At 53.1% G+C, this 20,245-nt stretch overlaps 1 pseudogene; it reads left to right on the forward strand.

The window, feature by feature from the left end:
- LOC134433911 (zinc finger and SCAN domain-containing protein 2-like) overlaps window positions 1-20,245 on the forward strand; it is a 289,196-nt pseudogene that overhangs the window by 117,280 nt on the left and 151,671 nt on the right.

A 20,245-nucleotide genomic window follows, 5' to 3' on the forward strand; every position in this document is an offset into this window, starting at 1 on the left:
CATTTTTAGGTAGATCATAGAGCAAATTAATTCCTATGGATAACTTGATTTGGAGAAACCTGTTGATTTCAAATTAAAACTGCCAGGACATACTAAGTGGAAATCTGAATACTCACTTCCATGAGCTCTGAATTATTAGATAGTCATTGTCTGCCATATTAACAAAAATTAACATTCTGGCTATTTTTTTACTTACAGCCAGCTCTTCAACACTCTTTGTAACATCAGAATGAGAGTTTGTAGCAATGTGAATCATGGGTTGGTGGAGCATTGCAGAAGGCTCCTATGCCAGCACTAAACGTTCACATTTACCATAGCATCACTTCTTGCCTTTAATTTCAAGCTACAGCTCAGTTCCTGCAGTATAGATTCACACTTGTAGTCTGTATTTGCAGCTGGTTCTTACTTTCCTGTCCAGAAAAAAAATAATGCTTGGTTCTCAAATCAAAATAAAACGAGGAGAGAGTCAGGTTCTGGATAGATATAGCAAGAACTAAGAGATTTATTTGCAAATATGTTGAAGAGTTGTTTGTACATGCTGCAAAACCAGCAGATTAAAGACTTGCACTCTAACTTGCAAGCTGAGGTTTGCCTGTTCTCTCTGGACTGATTTCTTGAGGCCAGACACTGAACCTAATCAGTAAGAAAATCCAAATCACAGGAGTAGTTTGGAGAATATTGTAAATTATTCTGTCATGATGCTTTTTGCCTGAAAGTTCTGGCCATCATCCAATTGGAGTAATTAGAGGAGATCGAAGCCATCATACTGTGCCTGTGCACACAATTCCTTCCCAGGAGTAATCCATGAAGCAATGCTGACAAATCCACACCAGCAGCTGTTGCCACACAGTCATGAAGCAGAGAATATGCATTTCTGCTACACTTGGACAGCTGAAGATGTCTCTGCTGAGCTAATTTTAGTGACTGCCCACCACAGATGAGACCTTGTGGTCAGTCTCCAGCAAGTCAGGGCAGTTAATATTCTGCCTAAATGAAGTGACTCTAGCAATACATAGACCATGGAGCCTGAGGAAAGTCAGCAGCTGTGGGAGATTTAATTTGTTTCCGTATCTTTCTTTTTACTAATTTATCGCAGTCAATTATTTAAGGAATGGAATCTTTTGGCATACCATTGGCTGGAAGGTTGGTCAGTCTTCCATTCATGACTCCTCTGAAAGCATCACCGCTGTGTTTTTATCAGTAGCTCTTCCATCATCATGGCTCACACAGCATTTCCTGCAGCTCTTGCTGGAGTCAGGGAAAGGCACCAGGAGAAGGGGGAGGAAGCTGTATGCAGAGACTGTGTCAGCTACAGAGACATTTCTTTCCTCTGATTTGGCTGAATGGCTGCAGGAACCTTGCTGGCACTGCTGGCGGGGTGGCCTTTTGCAGGGCTGGGCAGAGTTTGGGGCCCAGGATCCCTCCTCTTAGTGGGACACCAGGGTGAGCAGCCCCTATCCCAGCCAGGAGCAGAGGTTCTGTGGCTCTGCCCTGGGCACAGGGACCTGCCACTGCCACGAGCTCCTGCCGCGGCTCCTCTGGGGCAGCTCCTGCTCTGCAGCGATGATGGGCACAGCTGGGGGTGGCTGCAATGGAGGGTGGCTTCCAGTGGGCTCTGCTGGTCTGCCACACTGGAGCCAGCAGAGCTTCTGGAAGGAGTCTCCTCTTGTGAGCTGCTGGAGCTGGCACTGGCCACAGAGCCGCTGTGTTCATCCCTGACAGGCCCAGAGCACAGCAGCCTCTGGGCCTCCTTGCTGCACGATGGCAGTGAGCAGGCCATGGACCAGAGGTTCAGTATGTATGACTCAGTTTCCTGATAAACTGTGCTAAGAAAACCCTGCATCCGTCCTGCCAGATCTAAGACACTCCAAGAAATCTGTTGGCACTTTGGGAGCTCAGAATTGTTTGCATTTTGAACAATTTTCCTATGAGCGCTTTTGATGGTTTTTGTAATTTTGTGTTGATTCAGTTGATCCTTCAGAGAAGCTTTCCTAATAATATAAAACAGGAGGAATTGTGGAGACCCTGGGGGGGCATTCCCTGGTCTAGGAAGGCACAAGAAGCTTCCCTCAAAAAGCTGTTAGACCCCATTGGCTCCTTCCCCTGTTCCTATGTCTGTTCCTGTGCTCCTGAGCCACACCTTCCCTATTCCCTGATCGGCCCCCTTATCTTTGTACTGCCCTGAGATCAGGGTCAGCCCCCAGGCCCCTGCGGAGACAAAGTGAGACCCTCTGTGTGTGGGTGCTGGGAGCTGAACATCTCCCTGCACGGCTGAATGAAACATCTGTGGAGATTATGCAAAGGTCCTTTTTGCTTCTTTACCCTGGACTGTGCTAGCAGCAATTCAGACTGCTACAGAGGAGAAGCTGCAGTACTGGCACCAAGGTTTTGGCAACTTGACCATAGGCACAGAGGGCGTGCAGGATGCTGCTCTATGAATTCCTTAACCAGCCATCTCTGGTGCTGGCATATTCCCTCCAGCTTCTGGTGCAGCCAGGGCCACCTTTGGTCCAGTAGATGACATTGTTATTTGAAAAATTGGGCCCACTCCTTGGGCAGGAGGCTATCCACAGGCTCTGGTCCTGCAGCCCCCTGCTCAGCTGGGGACAGTGTTCCCTGTGGGGAAGATGGAGCAGCCATCACAGGGTCTGGGGGGCTGCTTTCAGCAAGGTGGCCAGGCTCTCTCCCTGCTGGACTCTAGCAATTGTTTGGGGGAGCTGGTGGCAAATTGTATGTAGTCCTGTTCATCCTACTCAGAAAACCTGACAGCTTCTATCATTCTTCTGCAGAGTGGGCACGCTGGATTTCTCTTTGCCCACTGCAGGATGCAGCCCAGGCAGAACTGGTGGTGACAGGGCAGAGAAAAATTCACATCCTTCTTAGTGACCTAGCAGACGGGGCAGCTCCATTCTGTCCCCATGGCCATGTCTGTCTGTCCCAGCAGCAGGGAAGAGCTGAGGACCATGAGCTGCTCTCATTCGCAGTCTTGCTTGGCCAGAGCCCAAGCTCGAGGCAGAGTGGTCCAGGCTCTGTCAGTGCCCAAATAGAAGCAGAAAGGGAAGTTGTATCACAATCCATTCCTCGGTGAAGGAGGTCCATAGCAGCCTCAAGAGGCACCTCAGACACTCAACAGTCAAGGCAGTAACATATGGACAGGACACAGATGGCAGTTCATGGCTGGGAGAGCATTCGTAGACATATCCAAGGACCAGTTTCCCAGGAACTCTCCACAGCTCTGGGATCTGCCCATCAGCTCTGTCAGAAGCTTCAGCAGAACAACCAAAGTCCTAAAAAGCAGCTCCCAGACACTTTTCCTACCATCCTGCCTGAGTAGCTGGGTTGCTTGCTGCAAAGCACTCTTTTTCTTCTCTTCCCCAATCCCCTGTGGACACTTGCAGCCAAAATAAAAAGCTCCTGGCCCTCTGTGTGATGTGATAATACAGTTTTTATATTTCCATGCTGGGATAAAAGAAAGCTGTGCTGTGGGTCAGGAGAGGCCAGGACCCACTTGGCCTTCCTGCAGGCTGAGGTGGTCCCAGCAGACATCCTGCTGCTTTTTTGGGGAATGTGTGAGGGGGAGTGGAGGGGGTGACAGAGAGGCCAAGATCACAGAGTGGAAACTCAGCTCCAGAGTGGCAGTGCAGACTCTCCCTGCTGAATGCATGCTGGGGCTGACAAAGAAGGAAATTGCCCCAATAACAGCCCGGTGGCACTGTGTCTCAGGGACAGGTACAGGGAGGTGACAACAAACAGCAGCATGGCCCGGTCTCACAGCTCCTAGGAAGCAGTGACAGAGGAGCCTCATGTGCCAGAGATTTCAGAAAGGCTGTCTTCTCAAATGGCCACTCTAAAACCCCTTCTCTTTGCCTCTTGGGTTTGTGAATGCTTTTGACAGCCACAGCATCCTAGGCAACGCATTCCATGATTTCATTAAGCGCTCCTTGTAAAGCACCTCCCATTGTTCAACTGAGCTGCCAGCCTGGTCATTTCAGAGGGTGCTGCCTTGGTGGAGAGAAAAATCAATCTTCTGCCTTTCAGGGAGCTGAAGGAGGAGGGACTCTTCACCATCAAACATCTGGCTGGGTCCCATTCAGAGGTCCTGCTTTGTAGACTTGGTGAGGTTTGCTAGGCAGTTACCAGCAAGGTGAGAACATTGTTCTGAATTGTCCCCCATACTTCATACACGGTGTGTAGAGTAGGTATGTGCTTGTTCATCCCCATGTGTGCTCAGGGTCTGCCTTCACTTCTGGTTTAGACCTGATATTTCTAATGTCTGTCAGCTGTCTGTAGGATCTGTGGGTACATGCAGCTGTATTTACTGGCAGGTCGGGTATCTGACACTCATCTTTGAGTGTGGAGCCTTCATAATGCAATGTGCAAATGCAGAAACTGAGACACTAATGATGTTATTTGCCAGAGTCCCAGTCTCTGCCCAAGCTATAATTCAACGCTGCAAATTATTCTGTAGACCTGAGCCTGTGTTTTCTGTTTCCTGGCTGAGTGTTTCAGCTGCTGGTGTTGCTTTTTGGAACAGGAGCACCTGACTCTTTTATCTTTATGACTTTTGCCTTCATGATTTGAAAGCAGCTCTTTATTTATTTTCTAGTAAAAGGGCCTAAAATCGAAGCTCTGGACATTTTAGAAGGGTTAAGTAGAACACTTAATGAAATTTTTATTTACGCCTGCAGTGAGCAGGTCTGAAGCCAGAAATTGGGGCCAGAGTAAGTGCCTTTCTGTGCTTGTGCTCTCCTGCTCTTCCTGTCCTTGTATGCTCCTCTGGACACAGTGGGATGTGTTGTCATTTCCTGGGACTTCTCCTGAAGGCAACTGGTTTTCTTTCCAAGGTGATTCTTATGTTTCCCCTCATGGCTTCCCCAGGTGACCAACCTCGGTTCCAAGGTGTCCTGCTCTGCCATTGTCACTCTGGGAGAGCTCTTTGTGACCTTGAAGAAGGACATGGACTCTGAGGTGGATGAGGTTGCTCGGCTCCTTCTCCAGATGGTGTCCAGCTCCCCAGAATTTGTTCAGAAAGCAACCAGTCAGAGCCTGGGGATCATGGTGGAGAATGTGACTCCTGCAGGAGCAATGACTGCTCTCATGGACATGGGAGTCAAGTAGGTTCTTCTTCTTTTAGTGATGTTCTTCACCTTTGTGTGTGTGGGAGGGTGTGGAGAGTTTTATTAATAATTGGTTAGCTGAGAAAGGCCATACTGACATAATGCCGCTGGTTAAGCTGAAAAAGGGAAGTCAGCAGTCAGTGACCAATGACAGGCAAGGACAGAATGCCCTTGCCGCAACATGAGGATAGGGAAGAGAGATTCTTCCTGAAAATATGTAGAAAGTATCAAAAGTAGAACCATAAGAATGCAGAAGTTGGCGTAGTTGCTGATATGTAACTAACCAATCCTGAGCTCAACTTTTGCAATATGTATGAAGCTCATTATGAACTGTACTTAACCTGCTGTACCGATCAATAAAAATTAGACCTGTGATGATCTAATTGATGTCCTGGTCTCCTTCCGGAGGGAGAAGGGATGAGACAGAGAATGGGAATGCTGGGAGGGAAGGGTCCTGTATCTTGCATCTTCTGTGAACTCAGTGACTTGACTCTCCAACCAACCTCACTTCTTTCCTCTTGTCACCTATTTCTGCCCTCCTGCAGCCCATTAGTTCTCAGAATCACAGAAGTGTAGAATATGGGGAGTTGGAAGGTCCCCATCAGGACCATTGAGTCCAGCTCCTGGCCTTGCCCAGAACAGCCCAAGGGTCACACCAAGTGCCTGAGATTGTTGTCCAAATGCTCCTTCAGCCCTGTCAGGCTTGGTGCTGTGACCACTGTGCTGGGGAGCCTGTTCCAGTGCCCAACCACCCTCTGGGTGAAAAACCCTTTTTCCTGATATCCAAACTAAAGCTCCTCTGACTCAGCTTCCTGCTGCTTCCTGGAGTTCTCCCAGCCTGTCAGATTTTCCTAGATGTAGTGACTGATGGGGAAGGGAAAGTGCCTGCAAAGGCCAAGGATAGAGCCTTGTGCTTTTGTGGGCAGAGGGACAATTGCAATTGCAGCTGTGAGCAGTGTTTGGTATTTCACAGTGCTAACCACAGAGGCCCTGGGAAAACCACGTCTCCTCATGATGCCACTAACTTGGGAAACGAAGAGCATCCTTGCCCTCATGGAGCACATGGGGGACAATCTGCTGGGTGTGGCACAGCCTGCACAGCAGGTGCAGCTCCTGCCAAAGGAGTCTTGTATGACTGTCATGGCCTTAGAGCTCTACTTTCTATTCAAAGTGATGTTTCATGTTAGCCTTGAGATGATGAATCACTTTACAGGCACCTTCACAGGCTGAATGCCATGGGACAGTTGGAGCAAATGCTGCCTTAAATGTTGGTACTGGGCCTGATAGCTCCCAAGAGACACTCTCTAGAACAGGACAGACTGGCTAAACTGCCTGCCACCCTTTCCTCAGCTTTCCAATAGGGTAAAACATGCAGATGGATCCATTGCCAAGCCCCACAGAAGAAACAGGCTGCATTGCTGGATATTCTGCAACTTCATAGCCCACAACGTGTTTTCCCTGCATTTGTTGTTTTCCAAAGTTCTGCAGATTTGGGGATACATGGGTGAAAAGAGCCTCAATCCTGCTGCAGGTCTCTGTGGTCTGCATCTGCCCCTGCTCTCTCCATTGCCCTTCCTACTCATGGCATGGGGGGCCTGAAGCAGCTCCAGATTGAGGACAAGGTGAAGGCAATCATGGCTCAGCCTCACACAGAGGTGAGGGGGAGCTGGGCCAATCTCTGCTGGCAGGAAGGGTCTTGTGGCAGCCCAGAGAGGCTGTGCACATTGCCAGGGAACAGCTGTGCCCTGCATGTGCCCCTGCAAGGAGCTGTGCTGCTGCCAGTGCCCCTGGAGCTGTGGGGCTGCTGAGCTGTGGGGCAGGCAGAGGAGCAGGAGGGTGCATGTGCAGCTGAGCCATTCCTGGGGAGCACAGGGCTCTGGGCTCCCTGCTGTCCCAGGGCAGCCCAGAGGCCAGGCTGGGCCTGTGCCAGCTCTGGGCAAGTGGCTCAGGGTTTGCCCTGGCCTGCCTCAGTGTCTGCCAGCAGGAGCATGTTTCCCTGTGCAGCTGTTTGGACATTTCCAGGAAATGTGTCCCAGGAAATATGGAGCTTCAGATGCTTTAGGTTTGCATTGTGGCCTCTGTTAAACTTTGTGTCTCCATTTTGCAGATCTGACAGGTTACAGTCTTACCGAGAAGTTTCCTTGGGACACTTCTCTCACCCACCAAGTCCTTGCCTCCCATCCAGAAGAGCTCTCTTTCCTCCAAGCTCAGGAAGAAGCTGCCGCCTGTATGGAGAGTGTTTGAAGAATAGGATTGATGCGTTAGGCTTGATAGTTACAGATGTACATATGTTCTGATCTTTAGATGTAGTTTTGAACTAATGTGTTTTGATTCTGTCTTTAAGTTTTGATGACATGTTTTTAATTCTATATATTTCATTTTGATGATGAAAAAAAGTAAATAAATAAACAAAATTGAAAAAACCAAGAGGAGAATGTGAGACCAGCCGAGAGATTATGGGAGTGCAGCTCACTCAATGTGCCAGTGTCTCACCACATCCTTTCCTCATTGGGCCTCTCCTCTTCCTCTTTGGCCATCTTTTCTTTGTGTCATTTGTGCTGCTCTTTGTTACTTAGCATTACAACAGAGTCACCTGTTGACCTGTTTGAGGGACAATGGATCCAAAAGATCTTGTCTAGTCAAAGGTTTTCTACCTAGGTGTGTTCTGTGCTCACCAAAGGCCTGAGCAAAGAAACCAAGAGCAGTGTGCCCAAATCCCAAAGCTTTGCTCCTTTGCAATCTCCCACAGATCTGGCTCACAGGTGTCTTCAATCACAATTCCATAGGTAAGAAGAGGTCATGTATTTCACTGGGAAATTATGCACTGCTTTGGCAATCACCTGTAGGTATATTTACCCAGGACAGCAGTGCAGCTGTGTTGTTTGCCCCTTGTTTTCAGAAGGATGAGTGCACTGGGAGGCCAATAACAAGTGACAAGGGTTCCTCAGATCTGCACTGCAGCCTGGGTGCCATTCAGCCCAGAGCTAGGGGATCATTTGTTCCCATGGACGAGTGCTTGCCAGTGGAATGAATTCCTGCACAGCTGGAAGAAGCAATTCTGGATTCAGCTCCAGCTGTTGGTGGTCAGCATGATCATTGACAATGCTGCCCTTCCAGAAATTATTCTGCAGTTTCCTTTCACAGTCATTTGAAGCTTTGAAACTTCACATTTCAATTTGCTTTGCCTTAGGGAAAAACACTTCTGGGCCCAGTGCAAACTGTAACCTTTTGGCAGCCGAGTCCTCGTGGTTGCCAGCTTCTGATGTTACACAATGTCACCTGGCTGCATGTGTTTGCTTGGCTCTGGGTCTAGTCCCGGCCTAGTAAAGCCCAGGCAGGGTGGCACGTTGCAGGAAAAACTGGTCCATGAGCTTATGGGGTTGCCATCAGCAGCAGAGTGAATGTGCCCTGTGGGGATTCCTCTGGAGACAAAATTAGGGACCTACCCCATGCCACAATATTCTCTTAGATCTTTCTAAAATATCCTAGGAAAGGCTGTGAAACTTCACATCTCCTTGCACACCCACTCTTTGAAGAGGGGCGTTTTTGTCCCTCCTCAAAGTCATTGCTCTTGCACATGAGAAACATGAACATCAACCAACAGGAATGATGCATGGTCCTGCTGCTGCTGCTGCAGAGCTCTGGGAAGGTCAGACCTGGGTGTTACCAATATGAGCACTTAGTTAGCATTTCATGCTCCTTCAAGCTATCCAGATCCCAGGGCTTTTTGTTTCAAAGCAGCCACTGCACCATCTCTAGGGAAGAACAGGAAATGGGAAACAGCGACTGCCAGCCCTGCAAGGGTGTAGGGGAAAACCTGAAGTGTCTGCATCAAAAGATGAATGGGAAGAGTGTAATTGCCAAAGCAAACACTTCATTAGGATAGCAGCACCAGTTCTTTACTGCATGCTTGCATGAAGATCATTTGGGATGTCCTTTTTGTATCTCATGCAGAAAAGGAGCTCTTAATAATACCACGCCACTTAAACCAGATTGGGATGCAGCTCTGTAGTGGTTCACAATGAAGCAGACTGCCTGCTGTGTCACTGCCAGCCCTGCTGAGCCTGCGAGGGACTGTAGTGTATCCCATGCCTGTTTTCCCTCCAAGCAGAGCTTGGTTTTCCTCATTAGTGTGGAGTAAATACAAGAGTAATAAAATGGACAATTAAACTGGCCACTTTGGAGGATATGCTCATGCTTTCGCATGTCAGTCCTGCACCTCATGCTCCCAAGGCTTGTTACTCATCATAAAGTATTTTAACAAAAAAACCTCAGCTCTCATGTTACATCTGAAGAAAATTGCACAAGATCATCAAGAATTCTGCAGTCAGGAACAAGACAAGAGCCTTCCGACACTCACTTGATGCTGTCCTGGATTGCAGCAGCCCTTTGTGAAAAGCTGCAGCTGACAGAGTGTTTGGAGTTGGTTTGGGCCTGTATGAAAGATCTGTGGAGCAGTGTGCAGGGCTCTCCTGGCAGGAAACTGTTTGTCCAAGCCCAGGGACACGGTGCCGGCAGGAGCGGAGCGGCCCCGCTCCCAGCCCGAGAGTCTGTGAGCTGAGCCACGCCGGGGAGACAAGGCAGCGAGGGGCTCCAGCCCAGCTGCTTCACTGCCCTGCTCGCTCCATGGAGCTCTGCCGTGGGGGAAAGCCGACACCGGACGAGCCCCCGAGCTTCCATCAGCTGCTGGAACTGCTCCGTGACAGCTCCTGTTCTTCCCAGAGAGACCCCAGCGCCTTCTTGGAACGCGTGTCATGGGGGGATTCTGTTTGTTAATAAACTGTTGGGAGTTTCCACTTTCATCTATCAGTAATAATTTCCTATTGCTGGAAATGGACTGTTGGAACACTTCAGAGGAAATGATTTATTGCACAATATCCTGTTTGAAGTTGTCTGAAACTGTGTGAGACAGATGGCTTCACACAGGAGCATCCCCAAGGCTGCTGAGGGGAAGGCACAGAGGAAGACAAACCCAGTATTTCTGAGGGAAACTCCTTGACACCAAACCAACCTGAGCTGTTGTGGGATCTCAGCACCTCAGGAACTGAGGTGCAGGGACCGAGAACACCCTTGGGGGGCTCTGTTGTCCTGGAATGTTGCCAGAAGTGTCTGGTGACAGGACTTTGATCCTACACAGGAGATGACACCTGTATGAGGACTGGGAGGATTTCACTGGGGTGAATGGTGAAGGGATAAGTTAATTAAGGTGTAGAACACAGGGTTTAGGATTTCTGTACAGGGGGGTCTAAAGAAGTAAGATGGAGGAATTGGGGCGTGTCCTGTCCTTCTTCTTCTTCTTCTTGGCCTCCATCTTCTGTGGTGATGGTGGCACTTTGGGATTGGTCTTTACTAGAAGTGCACCGGTTAATAAGAGTAGAAGGTATTGGAGAAAAATCATAAATATTGTACACGTAACTTCGGGTATAAAGATAAGTGACCGCCCCAGGGGCTGCGGGAGTGTGCCCATGGCTGACTTGCTGTGCAGACCTCTGTTGGGCTGAAAGAAAATCTTTTAGATAAACAATTAATAAACACTGAGACCGAAACAAGATCAGAAGTCTCTCCTCGTCCTTTGAAGCGCCGGGCTGCCCAAGGTCACTCTGGGCCTTTCCAGGCCACCTAAACAGCCGAGAAACCGAGCAAGTGGCATCCCTGAGCTATCTCCGGACATAAATCAGCCAGCCGGGAGAAACAGAAAACCAGCAAACATAAATCAACCATAAAACAGAAGAGAAAGAGAAAAATGGGAATTCAACAAGCTGTCAAACAGCAGACCTGATGTTTCGAGACATGGGCCACAGGGGAAACCTTTCAGTGTGTTTGGTCCAGGCTGGTTTATGCTCGAGGCAAAGGTGTGTCAGTGTGTTGGATAATACTCTTTTCTTGACCTAGAGATAGGGACACTGAGAGGTGTTTTAAAAACTTTTATTCCATTTTCAGTCTTATGAGAAGGGTGAGACAATAGAGATGTTATAATTCACGCCATCACAATCAGAAGCCAACTATTTCCTAATTATAATACATTATAATTAGTTTTTTTGGTCTATCAGCCTTTTGCCATGCCATGTTGTAGATGCCTTAAAGCCAATTATTAAAACTGCCCCTCGTGGGTCCCACTACAATGCATCTTTCATAGCTCTGTTTTTCCAAAATCTTATTTTCAAGGCCATCTTTTGGAACTTTTTTCCACCTCCATTTCTCTCTCAAAAATATCTGTCCTATTCCATGGCATTTTTAAGCTAGCATTTCTTGTCTCAAGGTTTATATACAGATTCATACTCTGTGGGCATTCTACTAGGGCCTAAAAGCTTTCTAGATATCCATTCCCACATCAGTGCACTTGGCTCCTTCTCTCCTCATTATGCCTGGCAAGCACAGGAGTCCAGAGCTCCTGCAGAACCCATCACAGCACTCAGTGGGAGCAAACTTGTGTCCAGTCCTCGCCTGGAGCTGTGGTGCCCAGCATTCCACCACACTGGAATGAGGAACTGTTCCTGCTCTTTCAGAAGGAGCTAAGGAGCTTTGGCCTTCAGATCAATTGTCTGCAGGCTCCTGCAGTGCCTTGTGCTGCTCCCAGGCCAGGGGGACACATCTGGGCTGCTGTGTCTGCCTCTGGGGCTCCCTGTTCTGGGCAGTGAGGAGGAGCTGCAGAGGCTCTGCAGGACTGACAGGATGGGCTTTGGGGCTGGCAGGAGAAGCTGAGGGACCTGGGCTGCTGGAGCTTCTGAAGAGGAGGCCCAGGGCTCATCCTGCAACTGCTCCAAGGGTGGTTTCAGAGAATCCCAGAATCAGCAAGGCTGGAACAGGCCATGGAGATCATCAAGTCCAACCTGTGCCCTGACACCACCTTGTCTCCCCTGAGCCTCCTCTTCACCAGGATAAACAACCCCAGCTCTCTCAGCCACTCCCCACAGCTCTTGTGCTCCAGACCCCTCCCCAGCCTTGTTGCCCTTCTCCGGACACGCTCCAGCCCTTCCATGTCCTTCCTAAATTGGGGGCACCAGAAGTGCAAACAGCACTTGAGGCGCTGCCCAAGCAGTGCCCAGCACAGGGGAAGAATCCCTGCCCTGCTCCTGCTGGCCACACCATTCCTGATGCAGGCCAGGAGCCATTGGCCTGCTTGCCCACCTGGGCACACTGCTGGCTCATGTCCAGTCTGCTGTCCATCAGTCCCTGCAGGTCCCTTTCTGCCTGGCTGCTCTCCAGCCCCTCTGGCACCTGGTTGAGGGAGGGATGCAGGGAGGGAATGGGTCCAGATCCAGTCCTTCCTGAAATGTGGTGTTTGCTGGCACTGCCAGTTCCCAGATTTTGATATTTCCCTATTCTGGCACAGCCCAAGTGCAGCAACTTGCTGGCAAAGACAGTCAAAACCAAGCAAGGACCTGGTACCTGCAGCAACCCGATCTCGGATTTGCTGACACCCCCAGTACCCAGATCGGGAATGTTTCAGATGCCTGCACAGCCTAATTCCAGCAATTTGCTGGCAGAGAAAATAAGCATCTGGCAATTTCTCAGTGCCGGCACATTCCACACCAAGATCTGGCAGTGCCCACATCTGGCAATTTCCCTCTTCTGGCACCACCCATATCCAGAATTTGCAGGCAAAGAAAGCTAAAACCTGGCAATTTCCCCTTGCCAGCACCGCCCAATCTGGAGTTTGTTGGCAGCAGGATCCCAAGAAAGATGGAAGGAAAGAAGGAAAGAAAAGAGGAAGGCATCCAGACCCAGTCCTTCCTGGAGCCTGGAGCCTGAAATGGGCTGTTTGCTGGCACTGCCAGTGCCCAGATCTGGAAATTTCCCTATTCTGGCACAGCCCAAGTGCAGCAATTTGCTGGCACAGAAACCCAAAACCTGTGGCAGCTTCCTGCTACTGGCTCTGGCACCGCCCCCACATCTTGTGTTTCCTGCACCAGAACCCAGATTTGGAAATTTCTCAGTGCCAGCAGAGCCCAAATCTGGCAGATTTCTGTCGTTGGCAATGACACCACCCAGATCTGGTGTTGGCTGGCAGTGCCAGCGCCCAGGTGTGAAAACTTCCTGGTGCCGGCACAGCCCAAGTACGGGGATTTGCTGGCACAGAAAGCCAGAGTTTGGAAATCTGCAGGTTCTGGCACCAGCATCATCCAGCTCTGGTGTTTGCTGGGACCGCCAGTGCCCAGATTTGGAAATTTCCCGATGCCTTCACAGCCCAGGTCTAGCAATTTAGTTTTAGCTAGCTTAGGAAGAGAAGTTCCTTGGACTGTGGCTTTCCTTTTTCTTGGAACTGTTTAAACCTGCTCTGGACTGAAAACCCAGACAAACACCGGCAGCAGCTCACACCTGTGGCCCACCAAGCTCTGGGACGCTGCATTCCAGCGCCAGAGGGACTTAGAAGAGACCGAGTGAGCCAACTACAACCCACAAAAAGGACTTTCTGAATTTGCCATCTCCACCACTGTCAGAGGTTTTATTTAATATTATTCATTTTTCATGCTTGTGAATACTTTACTTGTTAAATAAACTGGGGTTTTTTCACTTTTCTCGAGGGAAGTCTTTTCCTGAATTAGTAGGGGGAGGGGCCATTTGAACTTGCTTTCTAGACGGACCCCTTTTGGAGATTTCCTCCCAAAATTTGCCCTAAGCCAGCACAAACAGTCATCATGCAAATTTCACCAGTGGCGTAATTTCCCGGTGGCAAATCTTTTGACAGAAGCTTGACCTTGTTCTCCATGAGAGATTCTTGGGAAGAGCAGACAGGAGAAGATTCCTGGAAAACTGAAACAGCTTTCCAGAAGTGAAATGAAAATGAAAGAAACAATCCAGGATGTTTTCCTCTATTTATTTCTATGCTCCCCTTTTCTATGTTGCATCCCAGTAATTCCAGGTGCACTGCACCTCTAAGATCGGTGACTTAGTGATTTTTAGACCCTCTAAAATACCATGAGCCACACACAGTTTTCCTTCTCCTGTTTTTACAGGAAAGCAACACTGGAGGTGTCAGTGCAGTGCTGGGGTCAGGTAGGAATCCTACCGCAAGGGAAGGTGCCCTGACAGTGTTTGCCCCTCAGCAAGGACAATGCACAGCAGCGAGCGAGGGGATCGCTGTGCCAGTGCGCAGGAGTCAGGGCTCTGCATGTGGGCTCAGCGCTGCAAAGTTCCCGTGTTTGGGCAGACGGAGGGGCTGTCCCCGGGGCGCGCGGGGCTCGAACGTGGGGCTCGTGGGGCGAGCGGGGAACGGACACGGGGACGAACGGCCCCGGTGCTTCAGTTGCAGCGGCGGCAGCGGCGGCAGCAGTAGCGGCGGCAGCAGTAGCGGCGGCAGCAGTAGCGGCGGCAGCAGCAAAGAGATATTTTGAATACTCTCTTTCTTTCTCTTCTCTCTTTCTTGCTCTTTCTCTCCCTTTCCCGCTGTCGGGCACCCTTCTCTCGGGGTCCCTTGCCCGGCGTCCCTCTCCTCTCCCCGCCTCCCTCTCCCCTGCCGGGCCGGGCCATGCCCCCGGCCCGCCCCCGGCCCCGGGCGGGGCTGCCCCGTGCCCGGCCCCGGCCGTCCCGCCGCGGTCTCGCCTCCGCCCGGCTCTGGCCGTGCTGGCGGTGGCGCTGCTGGGCGGGCATCAGTGCCTGGGGCGGGGGCGGCATCGCCGCCTTTTGCCTCCGCCTGGCCCGACCCCGGCCCCAGACCCGACCCCGGCCCCGCCCCCGGCCCCGGTCCCGGCCCCGACCCCGGCCCCGGCCCCGGCCCCGGCCCCGGCCCCGGCCCCGGCCCCGGCTCCTCCCGGGGCCCGCGGAGGACACACACGGCGCGGCCGCTCCCGCCGCCTCCGCTGCGGCTTCCCCGGCCCGAGCTCCGCCGCTCAGCAGCGCGGCCGCCGGCCCCGAGCCTCCCGTGCCGCGTTCCCGGGAGCGAACGCCTGGGCATGGCCGGCCCGGGGCGGGTGAGGGGCGCTCGGGGACCGTCGCTGGCCCCGGGCCGAGCGCTGACAGCCGCGTCCCGCCCGCAGGGACGGCGCAGGAGGCCCTGCTGGAGCGGTACCGGCTGGGCTCGCTGCTGGGGCGCGGCGGCTTCGGCAGAGTCTTCGCGGCCACGAGGATCTCGGACGGCGCCCCGGTGAGCGGCGGGGCCGGCGGCGGGCGCAGGAGGAGGGGATGGAGGAGGAGGAGGTCGGAGGGCGGAGGATGGGGCTCGCAGTGCGGGCGGCGAGCTCACCCCGCTGCTGCCCTTGGCTTGCAGGTGGCCATCAAAAGGGTGCCACGGAACCGCGTCCGGCGCTGGGGCGAGCTGGTGAGTGAGCGGGGCCAGCAGCCGGGGCTGCCGGCCGGGGATGAGCCGGGGCCCGGCACGGTGGGAGCCGCCAGAACGCCCCGAGGGAGAGCGGGCGTGGGGCCAGCGCAGGGCGCAGAGCATCCCGGGCTGGCTGAAGGCTTCCCCAGGCCTGGCATGGCATCGGCCCCACTGACGGCATCGTGCTCCTCCCGCAGCCCGACGGCACCAGCGCACCCCTGGAGATCGTGCTGCTGGCCAAGGTGTCCACTGGCTTCCCCAGTGTGGTCCAGCTGCTGGAGTGGCTCGAGCTCCCCAACTGCATCGTGATGGTGCTGGAGCGGCCAGAGCAGTGTCAGGACCTGCAGCGTTTCATTCAGGCACGGCGGTTCCTGCCCGAGGAGGAGGCGCGGGAGCTGTTCCGCCAGGTGCTGGAGGCCGTGTGGCACTGCACCAGCTGCGGGGTCCTGCACAGGGACATCAAGCCAGAGAACATCCTGGTTGACCTGGACACCGGGCAGGCCAAACTGATTGACTTTGGCTGTGGCACCTACCTGCAGGACACAGTCTACACTCACTTTGCAGGTGAGCCTACCCAGGGCTGTGCTCCCGCTGCTGACATCTCATGGCCCAACATCTCCCAGTCCAAGCTGGCTGTGGCAGCGGGGATTCTCCCTTTTGCTGCCAGTCAGGGCACTGAATCTTCAGCTGAGTTGCTTTAGAGCAGGGCTGGGTGGGCAGCGATCTTCCAGCCCTGCTGGCAGCCTTTGCCAGCCACTCTGCCCAGAACTAGGGCTGGGCTGGGGCAGCCAGCCCGACCAAAACCCCCGTGGGTGGGGTAGCAGAGAGGGAGGGCGGAACCTGTGCCCCAGCCACTTTGGTGTGCAGACGAGAGGAAGGGCTTGGACTGCTCCACTCGCCCTGTTTGCCTTGGCTTCATTATATTTTTGGGGCAATGCAGGCAGGGAGGATATGGGCAGGTTTTTTCCCCAGCATGGAGTGGGTTTTTCCTTTGCATGTCATGGTCGGCCTAGCCAGGGCTGCCCTCTTCCAGCACCAGAGGCTTCTTTTTCAACCCTAACTTTGTGCACAAGTCCCAGGTGCTGGCGAGAGGGCAGTGGTCACCCTGTGTGCCCCTGATACAGCCCCCGCAGGCGCAGGGATGCTGGGGCCAGGCTCTGGGAGCAGCAGCATCCCCCTGATGAATTCCATCTGTATTCCATAGGAACACTGTCCTACAGCCCCCCAGAATGGAACGACTTTGGCTGGTACCATGGCGAGCCAGCTACCATCTGGTCCCTGGGCATCCTGCTGCACCAGATGGTCTGCGGGGAGCACCCTTTCAGGAGGGGCCAGAACCTCAGCTGGGGCCAGCTCCCGCTGCCACAACGGCTCTCTCAAGGTGGATCCTCTTCTCTGGGCACGGGGGGAATCCCAGTGCTGGGAGCCAGCAGTGGGGTCGTGGGCATCCCACTCTGGCAGCTGCTGAGGGGGTGGCACATGTCCTGCTCTCCTCCAAAACAGGGAATTGATGGGAAAGTTTAGGCCCAGCTCTGAGCACATCCAGCATGGCCTGGGCACGGGAATAGTGGGGCCAAGCAGACAGGAGCCTTCTCTGGCTGACCATCACTTTCTGCTTTCTCTCCCCAGAGTGCAAAAACCTGATCAGGTGGTGTTTATCCGTGAACTCCTTGGACAGACCCGCACTGGAAGACCTGTTTTGTGATCCTTGGATATGGGATATTCCTCTGCCATAGAAGAAGGGAGAGAGCCACAGGCACACTTTGATCCAGAGCCCTGGTAAGTTCCTACTCCACATATGCCTTGGCCATGAGAAGCAAAGGAACCCAGAGCTTTTTGTGCTGCCTGTGTCACTGCACCGGGGTCATGGGATGGGAACACACAGCCCTTGTGCTGGAGCTGAGCTGCTCTGCCCAGCACTGGTGGCCGCCATCCCAGCTGGTTTGCTTGTCCCGGTTCCCTGACAGCTGGGGCCCTAGGCAGAGCCCTGAGAGCCTGGTCTGCCCCCAGGGAAGGAGAAGGAGCCCCTGGAGAAGCTGTACCAGGTGGGGATGCTGCTGCTGCTGCTGCTGCTGCTGCTGCTGCTGCTGTTGGAGACAGCGAGGGTGACATCGGGGATGACAAGCTCTTCCTCAGCCTGGCCACGGTAGGCTGAAGGTGATGCACTTTGATTCTGGCACCTTCTTCAAAGCCAAACTCCACAGGGAATTTGCAGATGAGTCCCCACCCGAGGAAATTCTGCCAGATGTGGGCATGACCCAGCGTGGCGGGGAAACAAAGGCTCCCCCTTTGCTGGGCACATGCAACTCATTCTTCAGTGGCTGCCCAGCTGGGGTGGGCACGAAATGGGAGTGGGCTCCTGGCCCTGCCAACAGCCCCCAGCACCCACCGTGCCCCAGGCTGGGGCTGGGGCTGGGGCAGCGAGCCCGACACAAACCAACCCCATGGTGGGAGCAGAGGTGGGGCTCCAGAACTTGTGCACAGCTGCTTTGCTGTGCAGGCAAGGAAGGGCTGGGCTGCTCCACTGCCCTTGTTTGCTCTGGAGTCACCGTGATTTTGGGGGCAGTGCAGGGGGGAAGAGAGAAAGTGTGGGTTTCCCAAAGCCATGGCTGGGTTTTTCCCTACCATGTAGGGGTTGGGCCTTCCTCAAGGCCCTGACAGAGATAAGAGTTTTTACCATTTTTCTTGTTTTCCCTTTTTGTCTCTAAACTCTTTTCAATAATGTGTTGTTTGTTATTCCAGAGGAAGCATTCGAGGTGGTCCAGTGTGGATGGGGAAGTGCTTGGGAGCAGCTGTGGTGTGGATGGGATGTGCCCTTGGAGAAGGCTGAGGCCATGGTTTGGGAGCAGCTTTTCTTGCAGCCGTGGCTGGCATGAGGTGGGTCCCTGTGTGCTTGGCAGGGTGGGATCAGAGCTTTTGGGAGCTGGCAGCGAGCACAGGAGCATCCTGCTCTGGGCAGCTGCTGAGGGCTGGATGTGCCGTGGCTGGCTGCAGGCTGGGCACATGTCCTGCCCTCCTGCTCTGTGCCAAAGGCAGCAGGGATGGGCAGCTCTGGGCACAGCTCTGGGCACAGCCAGCATGGCCTGGGCACCGCAGGCCTTGGCACAAGGGCACAGGAGCCCTCAGCTGACGGGCGCTTTCTGCTTTCTCTCCTTGCAGCCGGGCTCTGCGGGTGCTGAGGCTGCTCTGGGCTCTGCCAGGGCTCTGCTGGGCTCAGCCCTGGGCCCAGCTGGGCTGGCTCTGCCCTCACATTGCTCTGACAGCTCTGCTTCAGACGAACCCATTGCAAGCACAGCATCTGAGCTTTCTGCTTTGGCAGGTGAGTGAGACTCTGCTGCAGGCCCAGAGATTGCAGCTGGGGACACACATCCAACTGGCAAGGACCCAAACTCTCCGCAGTCCCAGCTGAACACCTGGATCTGCACAGGGTGTTTTGTCTGTCCCATTCTTCCTTCTTGACTGGCTGGAATTGTGCAATTGCACTTTGTTCCTCCTCTAGCAGTGCCACAAGTGCACCAAAGCTGGCGAGTGGGCCTTGTTCCTGAGGCAGTGCAGTCTGGAGCTGGTGGATGGAGAATTGCCCTTCTGCACTGCCAAACCAGAGCAAAAAGTTGTCAGTGGGACTTTGTGTCTCTAAGAAATCCCTGACAGTTTCAAAGGGAATGTGCAGCTCATTCGCAGGGTGAGAAGGAAGGTCATCTTCTAAAGGATTTGGGCTTTGACAGAGTTTCCATTCCCAGTCCTGCTTGGAGCTGGAAGGGCACAAAGCAATTTCCTCTTGCTTTGACCACAATTTCAAATACCAATGTTGGGAACAAAGCCCAAAATCTTTTAAGAGGCTGCTGAGGTCAGTAAGATGGATCCATGCCATCAGCACATTTATAATGTAAAGAACTGAGTTCTCTTTTGAAAAAGATCATTTACCTCTTAATGCAAAGAATGTATCTTTGCATTTATGTTTGGTTTTTTCACTAACATTGTGTTATGTTTTTCAACTAACACTTGGATTTTATGCTTATCTTTTACAATTTACCTATTTTTTTCCTTTTTCCTTTTTTTCCCTCTAAATAGAAAACATGTCCTGCAGAAGAAATGTCCTTTGCTCCTGGTTCCCGTGTGGAGCAGCTCCCTCCCTGCTGGCTGAGCTGCTCAGGCACAGCCCGGCAGCTCCTGGCCCTGCAGGGCTGAGGCTTTTCCCCGTTGCTGGGCACAGACTGATGGAGCAGCACTGCTGAACACGGGCACACACAGAGGGACCAGCAGCAGCTGCCTTTGGCCACCTGAGGCTCCAAGGCCCAAACTCTGAGCAGCCAGGGCTGGAAGAGACTGGCAGGATCTGATCCCTGACTCTGGGCCAGGGCTGCACAAATGACCCCACAGCAGCAGCAGCAGCAGCAGATGGAGCTGACTTTGAGCACAGCGCCCGCCCCTCTTCCCTCCCGTGTGCAGCGGTGTCACAGCAGCCTGAGGCACCTGGGAGCCCCCAGTGCCAGCAGGGACTGGAGATGGCAGCCCTGGGCTCCTAGAGGCTGTGCAAGGAACGGAGCTGGGAACTCCCTGTCCATGGGGAGCTTCCAGATGGAAAAGGCTGCTGTGCCCAGGCAGCTGCAAGGGCACAGAAAGGAGGCTCTGGAGCACTGGATCTGTGCCAGTGCCACGGTCCTGGGCAGCAGCCAGCGAGCCCTGGGGAACAGAGGGCACAGCACGAGGGACAGAACCAGACAAGGGCAGAGACTGGAGAGAGCCTGGCCTGGGAGCAGGAGCAGCTGCTCCATTGCACTCTTGGAGAAAGCTCTTGGCTGGTTCAAAGCAGTGAAAGGCGTGAAGGGCAGAGAGGAGGCCACAGCAAACAATGCTCCTGTTTGCACAG

The sequence above is a fragment of the Melospiza melodia genome, unplaced genomic scaffold (assembly GCF_035770615.1).
Source record: "Melospiza melodia melodia isolate bMelMel2 unplaced genomic scaffold, bMelMel2.pri scaffold_28, whole genome shotgun sequence".
Taxonomy (NCBI): Eukaryota; Metazoa; Chordata; class Aves; order Passeriformes; family Passerellidae; genus Melospiza; species Melospiza melodia.